Genomic DNA, 10,773 nt, shown 5'->3' on the forward strand with positions numbered 1-10,773 from the left:
AAAAGTTATAAAAAAAATTAAAGTGTACTATCTCTATTTTGTCTGAACTGAAAATCCTAGCTTTTTGGACCTAGATTAAGTAAATTCTTAAATTTGACAGCAATACACCAAACTTCTTAACAACCTGGGATTCAGTAAGATTAATATATTACCAAGGTAGCTGTATAGTTAAATGAAAATCTAAGTTGAAAAAGTTAAAAAAAGAATTAAAGTTTACTATCTGAATATAGTCCGAACTATCTCAAATGCTGAATTTTGTCCAAAATTGCAAATCCTAGCTTTTTTGACCTAGATTAAATTTGACAGCAATACACCAAACTACATAATGACCTTTGATTCAGTAAGATCAATATGTTACCAAGATAGCTGTATAGTTTGATGAAAATCCAAGTTGACTTGAAAAAGTTATAAAAAGATTTAAAGTGTACTATCTGAATATAGTCCGAACTGCAAATTCAAGCTTTCTGGACCTAGATTAATTTAATCCTTAAATTTGACAGCAATACACCAAACTCAGCCCTCATGAAAAAAAAATTCTGAGTATTGTCTGAATTTGTCTGAAAATGTCTGAATTTTTTCTGAAATTATCTTATATGATAAATGGTGTCTGAATTTTTTTGAATCCCGATATTTCTATTCTGAATTAATGCTGACAATTCTGAATTTTTGCTGAATATTTCTGAATCAATAAGAATTTTATTCAGACAAATTAAGAACTTCTGAAAAGTGTCTGAATTGTTCTGAAAGTGTCAGAATTATGTTCAAGAATGTTAGACGAATTGAGAATCTGTCTGTATCAGTAAGAATATGATTCAGACAAATTCAGAATTTCTGAAAAATGTCTTAATTTTTCTAAATGTGTCAGAACTATGTTTAATAAATTGTTGACACAGAGATGACTAACCTTTCTGTTATGTTGACACTAAAATGCAAATGTTGAAATCAAAATAGTAATAGTTTAATATGTAAGTAATACAAAATATTCAAAGTCAATGAACCATGACTGAAGGTACAGGGCCAAACAATCTCCATGGAAATGAAATGTGCCAATGCTAATAAATAATTTGCATACCAATTATCAATAGACCATGACAGATGGAGCAGGGTCAGATTATCTCCATGGAAATGAGATGTACCAATACCAGTTAAACTGCATACCAAATATCATTGACATATCACAATACGTTCCCCATGCATTAATTGACCTTATCACAAACTAATACAGTTGTAAACTAAGCAATAGTTTCAAAATCTATAGACCATGACTGAGGGGGTAGGGTCAAATAATCACAATGGAAATGAGGATGTATGTACTAGTATGCTAGTTCAACAAGTTGTTCCCCATAAACTGACCTAATCACAAACTAATACATGAAGACTTAGCAAAAGTTTCAAAGTCAATAGACTATGACAGAGGGTACAGGGTCAAATAATTTCCATGGAAATGAAATGCACCAATGCTAGTTTAACTGCATACCAAATATCATTGACCTACCACTAGTGGTTCCCCATAAACTGACCTTATCAAACTAATACATGTAAACTAAGCAAAAGTTTCACAGTCACAAATTAACTTGTAATACGTTCAAAGCCACTGCCGCCGTTGATGCCGGAAACAGCACACCTATATATATGTCTCGATTTTTTGTTTCTTCAAGGAGAGACGAAACTGTAGGAATGTTTTATCGTTTCTGTATTCCTGTGTATAACGAAATTTTCGATGTGCAAAAATATCAAGGATAACTGAATAAAAGGAATGCCATTTTGTATATAAAACAAAGAGAAAAGTCGTTCTTAGCAATTATATCTGTTTCATTGCATTTAACAAACACGTTGATCCGTGAAATAGGACCCCATTGATATATTCGAAATTCCTAAGAAGTGACCCAATTTAGGTACAGAGGTGCTGCTGGTATTAAAAACCGCGTTCATCGTCATTCATTTATTTCTTAGTTATCACCAGGAACATAGTTCCCAGATTATCACATATATACAATTTGGATCCGATCTAATTGAAAGATACCCATTGAAAGCGGCACAGTATATATGGAGTTACTATTTGATTATTAGGGGTGGGGGTGGGGCTAGGATGAAAAATGTTGTCCTGCATTTTATTTAGTTGTAATCTCCGTCCTGAATACTTATTTTCGATCTAATCAGTGATCATCAGTCCTGCCATTTTCTTATCCTGAATTTTTGTATAAATTTTCGTCCTGCCTTTTTTTGCCAAGTTGCTCATCGTGTCTTTTTTTGTGCTCAAAACTCTTTTTTTCAAATTCCATCCTAACCCTCCCCTAAACATCAAATAATAGCTCCTTTATTAGTAAAATTACGGAATTTTTTCTACTGCTATTTCTAGATCATGAGATAAAAAGTGTAAGCCAAGTTTCACTGATAACATTCCAATATCGTATTTCTTTTTTTAAAGAAAAATTTCGGCACTGCTTTCATCAGCAATGTTTTGTTTTCAATAAATTCAACAAATATAAAAGTTTGGGTGAATAACAAACAGTTTTCATCAGATTCAGATCGCCCGTTATTCATTGGGTTTTTTCACCGACAAGTTTGAAAATTCCCAAAAAGATCAAAATTTTAATCATTGATCTACTAAGTATAAGTCATTTCCGTTTTTAAAAGGTAATATTTATTGCAGAAATTATGCTATCAACTAACTTTACATCGCTTACAAAAATTTCGTTTTTGATACGATTTGTGTATTGCATAAATTATACATTCAACTGCTTGAGCATTGGGACTTGACATCGCTTTCAAAATAGAAATGTTAAACATAACTGACATCGAAATACAAAAGCGTGTAGACTGCACGAGGTAAGATTGGTGGGAAATTAAGATACCGGGTTAAATGTTTACTTGATTGACAGGAATCAATTATCGTTGAGGCTCCAATAGGGAAAAGATGATGACGTTTTTAAAAGTTGCCTTTTATTATAAAGTGGATTATATACGATCAGTTCGCACAGGGACAGTCTATACAAACGATTTGGTACCCAACCAGATTTGATGTTCGGACTCCAGGCCGTTTTTCTCACAGAAACTCGGTTAGCAGGTTAATTGTTTTTATGATAAATGCCTAAAAAAATCCTGTTTTTCCTGTCCATTTGTATAACTTCCTACGTAAAATACGTCTGTGGTAAATACCTAGGACTATTACAATAACATTTGAAGGACCCACAACAACTTATTAAACTACCATGCCACTGTACATAATGTATATATATATATATATATATATATATATGTTATTGTTAACTATTTTTCCTTATTATATTAATTTTAATTAAGTCCATATGTACATAGCACATAGGTTCCGGGAAGTTTTACACTCCCACCTAGGACTCTACTCCCGTATTCGGAAAAAGAAGAACAGTTAGTATAATAGTCCCAGTTAATACATTATAAACGTATATAACGTCGGTTAATTAACTATCCATATCTGTATACTGAAAATTTCAGTAGTACTAGTAGACGGATATTAATAGTAAATTGCTTGAAAACCTCCACAAATTAATCATACAAGTAAGCTAAGACTTCTATAACACGTGTATTATATTAGATTCAGAAATTAGGTAAGATTTTCCTTGTACGATTTATTTATTCCCGACGATTTAATAGTAATCGGTGAGCGTAAAAGTCTACAATCCGGAAAATGATTCGGAGTCGGTTTTCATGTTAAAACACTGCTGAGATCTAAATCTTGTGACGCAGACGACGAAAGAACGCTGCAGAACAGATAAACAAGAACCTTTGTATATAACAGCTTCATAATCATAGGAAAAGATGTGGTCTGCCATTCAGAAGATGGTTTTCAACTTGCCCAGAAAATTGACTACAACTTGTGAACTGTCAGTGTCAATCCAACCGCACATACAACTGATCACAACTATCCACCACAGCCTGCACAGGCTAAGAACAATGTCAATAATGATGTCCCCAACGAAACGCCAACCTGAACGGGTATGAGTCCATTTCAATGACAGTTTTTTTTATTTGGAAACGGCCATTTAATATTGTGGGTGGGAGCAGTGGATTTGGAAAATGAATAATCTTGCCTTGCCCTTAAAGATATCAGAATGAAAAATTATTTTACCCACCAAAATAAAAGATATTTAAGACTTTAATATGTGTGAAAATATTTTTTTTTACAACAAAAAAATAAAACAATCAGGAATCACAAAATAAATATTCCAAAATTCATCCTGCCTCCTCCTGTAACAGAATATTGAATGGTCGTTCCCTTAATGGCTTATACAGTCAGTCAGATTATAAAATATTTATTCAATGCAAAATTCAAAACAACATGTAATATAATATGGGTAAACATAGTCCAAATCTTGCTGAGCGGAAGCAAGGTGTCACAGAAAAGCAATGAAATTGAACTTACCATTCAATGAGGGGCGTTAAAGGGGGGTGGGTATCTGCACGGAAGAACGCAAAATAAAATCACCATTTCACGATGAACGAACAATTAAAAATTTCTTGCACGTTGATCTTTTTACCGATTTCACGAAACACGGTGAATAACAAACCTTTTTCACAGCTGCACGTGAAATAAAAATGGCAAAACATGTTTCACAAAAATAACCCTTTACCACCCTCTACGACTACAATAGTTAATATACAATAATGTCAATATAAAAATAAGAAGATCCGGTTTGATTGCCAATGAGACAATTCTTCACTGCTACTGGAGACCAAATGACATCAAAGTAAGGAACAATAGCCTGAATAGGTCAATGACAATGTACTGATTTTTAATAAAGATTTCACAAAAAGTATTACTATTAATTCAGAAATTAATGCGATGTTTTTATTATTCCGAAAAATGCGACAGGGTTGTAATCGCAATAATTTAAAATCGCATTAATGATTTTGAAATTTTGTATATGAAGTAAACAGGATTTGTCTTAATATCGCAAAATTAAAAAATCGCACTTTAGTTAAAATGACAATATCTCAATAATAAATGCACGCAATAATTTCTGAATTTACAGTATTTTAATTACAATACACCTTATCATTATTTGTCCGCCACTACTGGACTTCACACAGGTTCCCCGTAAAATTTTGACGTCATAAAACAAAATATATGACGCCACAATGGAATATGACGTCAATAGTTCAAGCAGGACAGATTCTCGGGTCAGCCGGGAATAGGGATAAGGTGTATATAAAAAAAGATGTGGTATGATTGCCAATGAGACAACTCTCCACAAGAGACCAAATGACACAAAAATTAACAACTATAGGTCACCGTACAGCCTTCAACAATGAGCAATGCCCATACCACATAGTCGGCTATAAAAGGCCCCGAAATGACAAATGTAAAACAATTCAAATGAGAAAACAAACGGCCTTAGGCCTTGAAAAAGGCGCTTAACTCATCACATGGATACAAATAAAATACATCTAACAAAAACATAGAGTGGACGTGGCCGGGTCTAAATACTGATCTGAAAGTACTTGAAATATAAACTGACAGCTAGTTCAAAGCCACTAACAACTAATAAAAATAATCATGCATCTAACATGTCTAAGACTAAATACAAGTATGTCATTATGCACTTCCTATTTTTCTTATTTTTGTGACCTGTGTGTGGACCATACATTGAACTTATAGCTATTTATCCACCATGACTGGAAATTACAAAGGTTCCTGTAAAATTTGTTTGTCACTTTTTAACTATGAGGCAAACCTATACTATGTATGGACGGCTTTAATCGGTACTGACAAGAAAAATATGAAACAATTCAATTGAGAAAATTAAAAGTCCAATTACAAAACAATTAACGAAAACAAGAGATATTGCATGACAGTACATGAAACAACAACAACCACTGAACTACAGGCTCCTCCTGACTTTGGACAGGCACATATAGAATGTGGAGTTAAACTAAATTTGATTGCACCAACCGGGACAGTGGTGTTGTGGCACAATATTCGAACAAACTATGCAAAACATTAAAAGAAAAACAAATATGACAAACAGCAAAACACAACAACCACTCAATTACATGCTCCTGACTTGGTACAGGCACAAGGAATATGATAGGCTATTAAATCCCTACCTACCTACCCTAACTTTTTTTTTAGATGTAACTGGAACCACACATACTATTTTATAGAGAACATACATATGATTGAAGAGATTGTTGTAGCTTAAGTTAAATGTGCATGTGTTTAAAAATAATATTTAGTATGGTTTTAATTAATTGATAACAAAATCAATTTTTATACCAATAAAAAACAATATTCACTTCTTTTAAAAGAACTGGGCCGTTTGAAGTTAGATGAAAGATGATCTGCATCATTGTGTTTATGATAATGTGGAAAAATACCAATTGTTTTGAGGTAAGAATGACACAGAAGAGACACAAAATAAATCACAGCAACCTTACAATTTATAAGAATATACAAATATTCATTTTTTCACCTTGGCATAGTCAATGAGTATATTAGTGCCAAAATCATATAGCGTAAGCTCTATGAAAATAGAACTGGTAAAACAATGAAAACTTTGTAAAAAATAATTCTCCTAACTATACTTACACTAAAAATGGTTAATTTTGGAAAAAATATTAAATTGATGATTTTTTGCTTTACATCCAGTCGCAAATACTTCACTTTGATGTCAACTTACCTTCGATTATATAAATTAGTTGCACATGTTACTTGTGCGTTATTCTATTTAAAATCACAGTATGGGCTGTTCGGTTCCAAGCAAAGGGGCGTAAGACACTTTTTGTTTTCAATCAGCACTGATAAAACTTTAATTGATTATTTCCAATATCTTTCAAAAAAAAACATAATCCATCAAATTTTAATAAAGTGTTTTCTGATGGCTCTTTTTGATTTTCACTTTGACAACTGATGAATATTTTATAAGAATTCATAAATTTAGGTCTCGGTATTGATACTTATATTTAATTTTTAGAATTGGCTCCTCAGACGTCAGTGAACGAGACTTATGACTTAATTTATGTTCATGATTTTCAACAGAACTATTAAAAAGAAAAATGGTGCAGATCAACAGTATCTTGTATGTACATGCTTTAGTTTTAATAGTATAAAAATAAGCTGGAAGTGTGGTATGTTTTCCAATGAGACAACTATCTACATGTACTATATAAATGCTTTACAAATGTAGATGAGAGCAATAATAGCTATAGGTCACCATACAGCCTTTAAATTTAACAACAAGCAAAGCCAATACCTTAAATTTAGCTATAACGCTGACACATTCATTACACATGACAATATAAAGCACTAGAATTCCAAATATATTTGAAATAATGAATTCCTACATTTTTTGCATATACATTGAAAACTAATACATTGTACTATAAATTTGTATAAGCAATACATGTATATATGGGACAAGTCAAAATATCAGAGGTTATGAATTATTTTAACAGGAGTTAAGTCTCTTAGAAATGTTAATTTAATATAGAAAATAGCACTCATATGTACAATTTATGCCAGATTTTTATAAAATGTATATCAATGGCTTACATCATCAATGTCAAGATTTGGATTTATGGAAATAGAAAGAAATATTATAGAGAATTACTAACAGTTCAAACAAGAATTTGTGGAATTTTAGTCCCTGGGCAGACAAGACAATCATATGCAACACAGGGGACATTGGAATTCTGTTCTTTTATTAGCTTGTTTTTACCTCACCTGGCCCGAAGTCCGTCGTCGTTGTTAACTTTTTACATTTTGAACTTCTTCTAGAGAACCACTGAATGGAATGGAACCAAACATGGCATGAATGTTCCTTATGAGGTGTTGACCAAGTGTTGTTACTTTGTAGCCGATCCATCATCCAAGATGGCCGCCAGCGGGGGACTTAGTTTAACATAGGACCCTATGAGAAATGCATACAAATGTCTTCTTTTAGAGAACCACTGCATGGAATGAAACCAAACATGGCATGAATGTTCCTTATGAAGTGCTGACCAAGTGTTGTTACTTTGTAGCCGATCAATCATCCAAGATGGCCACCAGCAGGGGACTTAGTTTAACATATAACCCTATGGGAAATACATACAAATGTCTTCTTTTAGAGAACCACTGAATGGAATGGAACCAAACATAGCATGAATGTTCCTTATGAGGTGTTGACCAAGTGTTGTTACTTTGTAACCGATCCATCATCCAAGATGGCCGCCAGCGTGGGACTTAGTTTAACATAGGACCCAATGGGAAATACATACAAATGTCCTCTTTTAGAGAACCACTGAATGGAATGATACTAAACATAGCATAAAAAAGCCATAAATGTTTCTTATGAGATGCTAACCAAGTGTTGTTACTTTGTAGCCGATCCATCATCCAAGATGGCCGCCAGCGGGGGACCTACTTTAACATAGGACCCTATGGGAAATGCATACAAATGTCTTCTTATAAAAAAACACTAAATAGAATGAAACCAAACATAGCATGAATGTTTCTTATGAGCTGCTGACCAAGTGTTACTTTGTAGATGATCAATCAACCAAGATGGCTGCCAGCAGGGGACTTAGTTTAACATAGGACCCTATGGAAAATACATTCAAATGTCTTCTTTTAGAGAACTACTGAATAAATGAAACCAAACATAGCACGAATGTTCCTTGTGAGGTGGTGACCAAGTGTTGTTACTTTGTAGCCGATCCATTATCCAAGATGGCTGCCAGCGGGGGACTTAGCTTAACATAAGACCCTATGAGAAATAAATACAAATGTCTTATTTTAGAGAACCACAGAATGGAATGCAATATTAAACCAAATTTGGCCTCTATCAATATTTAAGTATCTGTTATGATTTTTATCTTTTTTTATACGATTTCAAAAACCTAATTAGAGTCAGGTGAGCGACACAGGCTCTTGAGAGCCTCTAGTTTATTTACTCAGGTCACAAGATACCTGCACCTACTTAATATAATTTTTTATGTGAAATGATCCCGTTCTATTTTGAAGGGAATTTACTCATAAAGAAAAGAGAGCTGGAGACTCAGAGAGGCAGGAAAAGAACAGACCAGGGAATCACAGATCCATATCAGATAATAAAATTGAATCGAAAATTTAAAGTTTGAATTTTATGTTATTGAATCAATTAATTTACAAACTTCCTGAAAATTTGGATTTTTTTATTATTGTTTTGAGGCTATGGGTATTTGACCATCATCAATGTGTAAGCACATTGATTTTCATTCAACTTCAAGAACTTCTTTTTAGGTTTTTAGGGGAATTTCTGTTGTATAAGTTTCAAAGTTTTGTATGGATATCCACATTTTGAATCATTCTGAATGTTTTCTGAATATATCTAAATCCTTCTGAATCTGTCTGAATCCATCTGAATATTGTCTGGATATTCCTGAATGTTGTCTGATTATTTCTTAATCTTTCTGATTAAGTTCAGAAGTTTTCTGAATTCATTCTGAATAATGTCTTAATTTATTCTTACATTATTCTGATTTTTGTCTGAATGCTATTCTGATTTTTGTCTGAATGTTCGTATGAAAGTTCTGAATTTTTCCTTAAAAGTCCGAAATCCAGCAAAAATTCAGATATTTGCGTAAATGTACATTATTACAGCCATTCAGACATTATTCAGAAAAAAATCAGAAAAATTAAGAATACTTGTCAGACAGAATTCAGACACCATTTTTTCATGAGTGTACATAATGACCTATGATTAAGTAAGATCAATATATTACTAAGATAGCTGTATAGTTTAATGAAGATCCTAGTTGATATGAAAAAGTTATAAAAAAAATTAAAGTGTACTATCTGAATATAGTCCGAACTGCAAATTCAATCTTTTTTTACCTAGAAATTTGTAAGCAACACACCAAACTACATAACGACCTGTGATTCAGTAAGATCAATATATTACTAATATAGCTGCATAGTTTGATGAAAATCCAAGTTGATTTGAAAAAGTTATAAAAAAAATTAAAGTGTACTATCTGATATGCTGAATTTTGTCCAAAATTGCAAATCCTAGCTTTTTTGACCTAGATTAAATTTGACAGCAATACACCAAACTACATAATGACCTTTGATTCAGTGAGATCAATATGTTACCAAGATAGCTGTATAGTTTGATGAAAATCCAAGTTGATTTGAAAAAGTTATAAAAAGATTTAAAGTGTACTATCTGAATATATTCCGAACTGCAAATTCAAGCTTTTTGGACCAAGATTAATTTAATCCTTCAATTTGACAGCAATACACCAAACTACATAATGACCTATGATTTAGTAAGACCAATATATTACTAAGATAGCTGTATAGTTTGATGAAGATCCTAGTTGATTTGAAAAAGTTATGAAAAAGATTTAAAGTGTACTATCTGAATATATTCCGAACTGCAAATTCAAGCTTTTTGGACCAAGATTAATTTAATCCTTCAATTTGACAGCAATACACCAAACTACATAATGACCTATGATTTAGTAAGACCAATATATTACTAAGATAGCTGTATAGTTTGATGAAGATCCTAGTTGATTTGAAAAAGTTATGAAAAAAATTTAAGTGTACTATCTGAATATAGTCCGAACTGCAAATTCAGTCTTTTTTTACCTAGAAATTTGTAAGCAACACACCAAACTACATAATGACCCGTGATTCAGTAAGATCAATATGTTACTAATATAGCTGCATAGTATGATGAAAATCCAAGTTGATTTGAAAAAGTTATAAAAAGATTTAAAGTGTACAATCTGAATATAGTTCGAACTGCAAATTCAAGCTTTTTGGAC

General features: G+C 32.4%; 1 long non-coding RNA gene across 2 annotated transcripts; it reads left to right on the forward strand.

Annotated features, from left to right (window-relative positions):
* The first annotated feature begins 5,822 nt into the window (after positions 1-5,822).
* On the forward strand, positions 5,823-9,093 carry LOC127736734 (uncharacterized). 2 transcript variants are annotated; one of them, XR_007999146.1, is made up of 3 exons: positions 5,823-6,370; positions 6,954-7,058; positions 8,984-9,093. It is a non-coding gene; the product is annotated as an uncharacterized LOC127736734 (long non-coding RNA). The 2 variants fall into 2 exon arrangements; XR_007999145.1 differs by lacking the exon at positions 5,823-6,370 and having other exon boundaries at positions 6,770-7,058.
* The last annotated feature ends 1,680 nt before the right edge of the window (positions 9,094-10,773 follow it).

Source organism: Mytilus californianus, unplaced genomic scaffold (assembly GCF_021869535.1).
Source record: "Mytilus californianus isolate M0D057914Y unplaced genomic scaffold, xbMytCali1.0.p SCAF_36, whole genome shotgun sequence".
Classification (NCBI taxonomy): domain Eukaryota; kingdom Metazoa; phylum Mollusca; class Bivalvia; order Mytilida; family Mytilidae; genus Mytilus; species Mytilus californianus.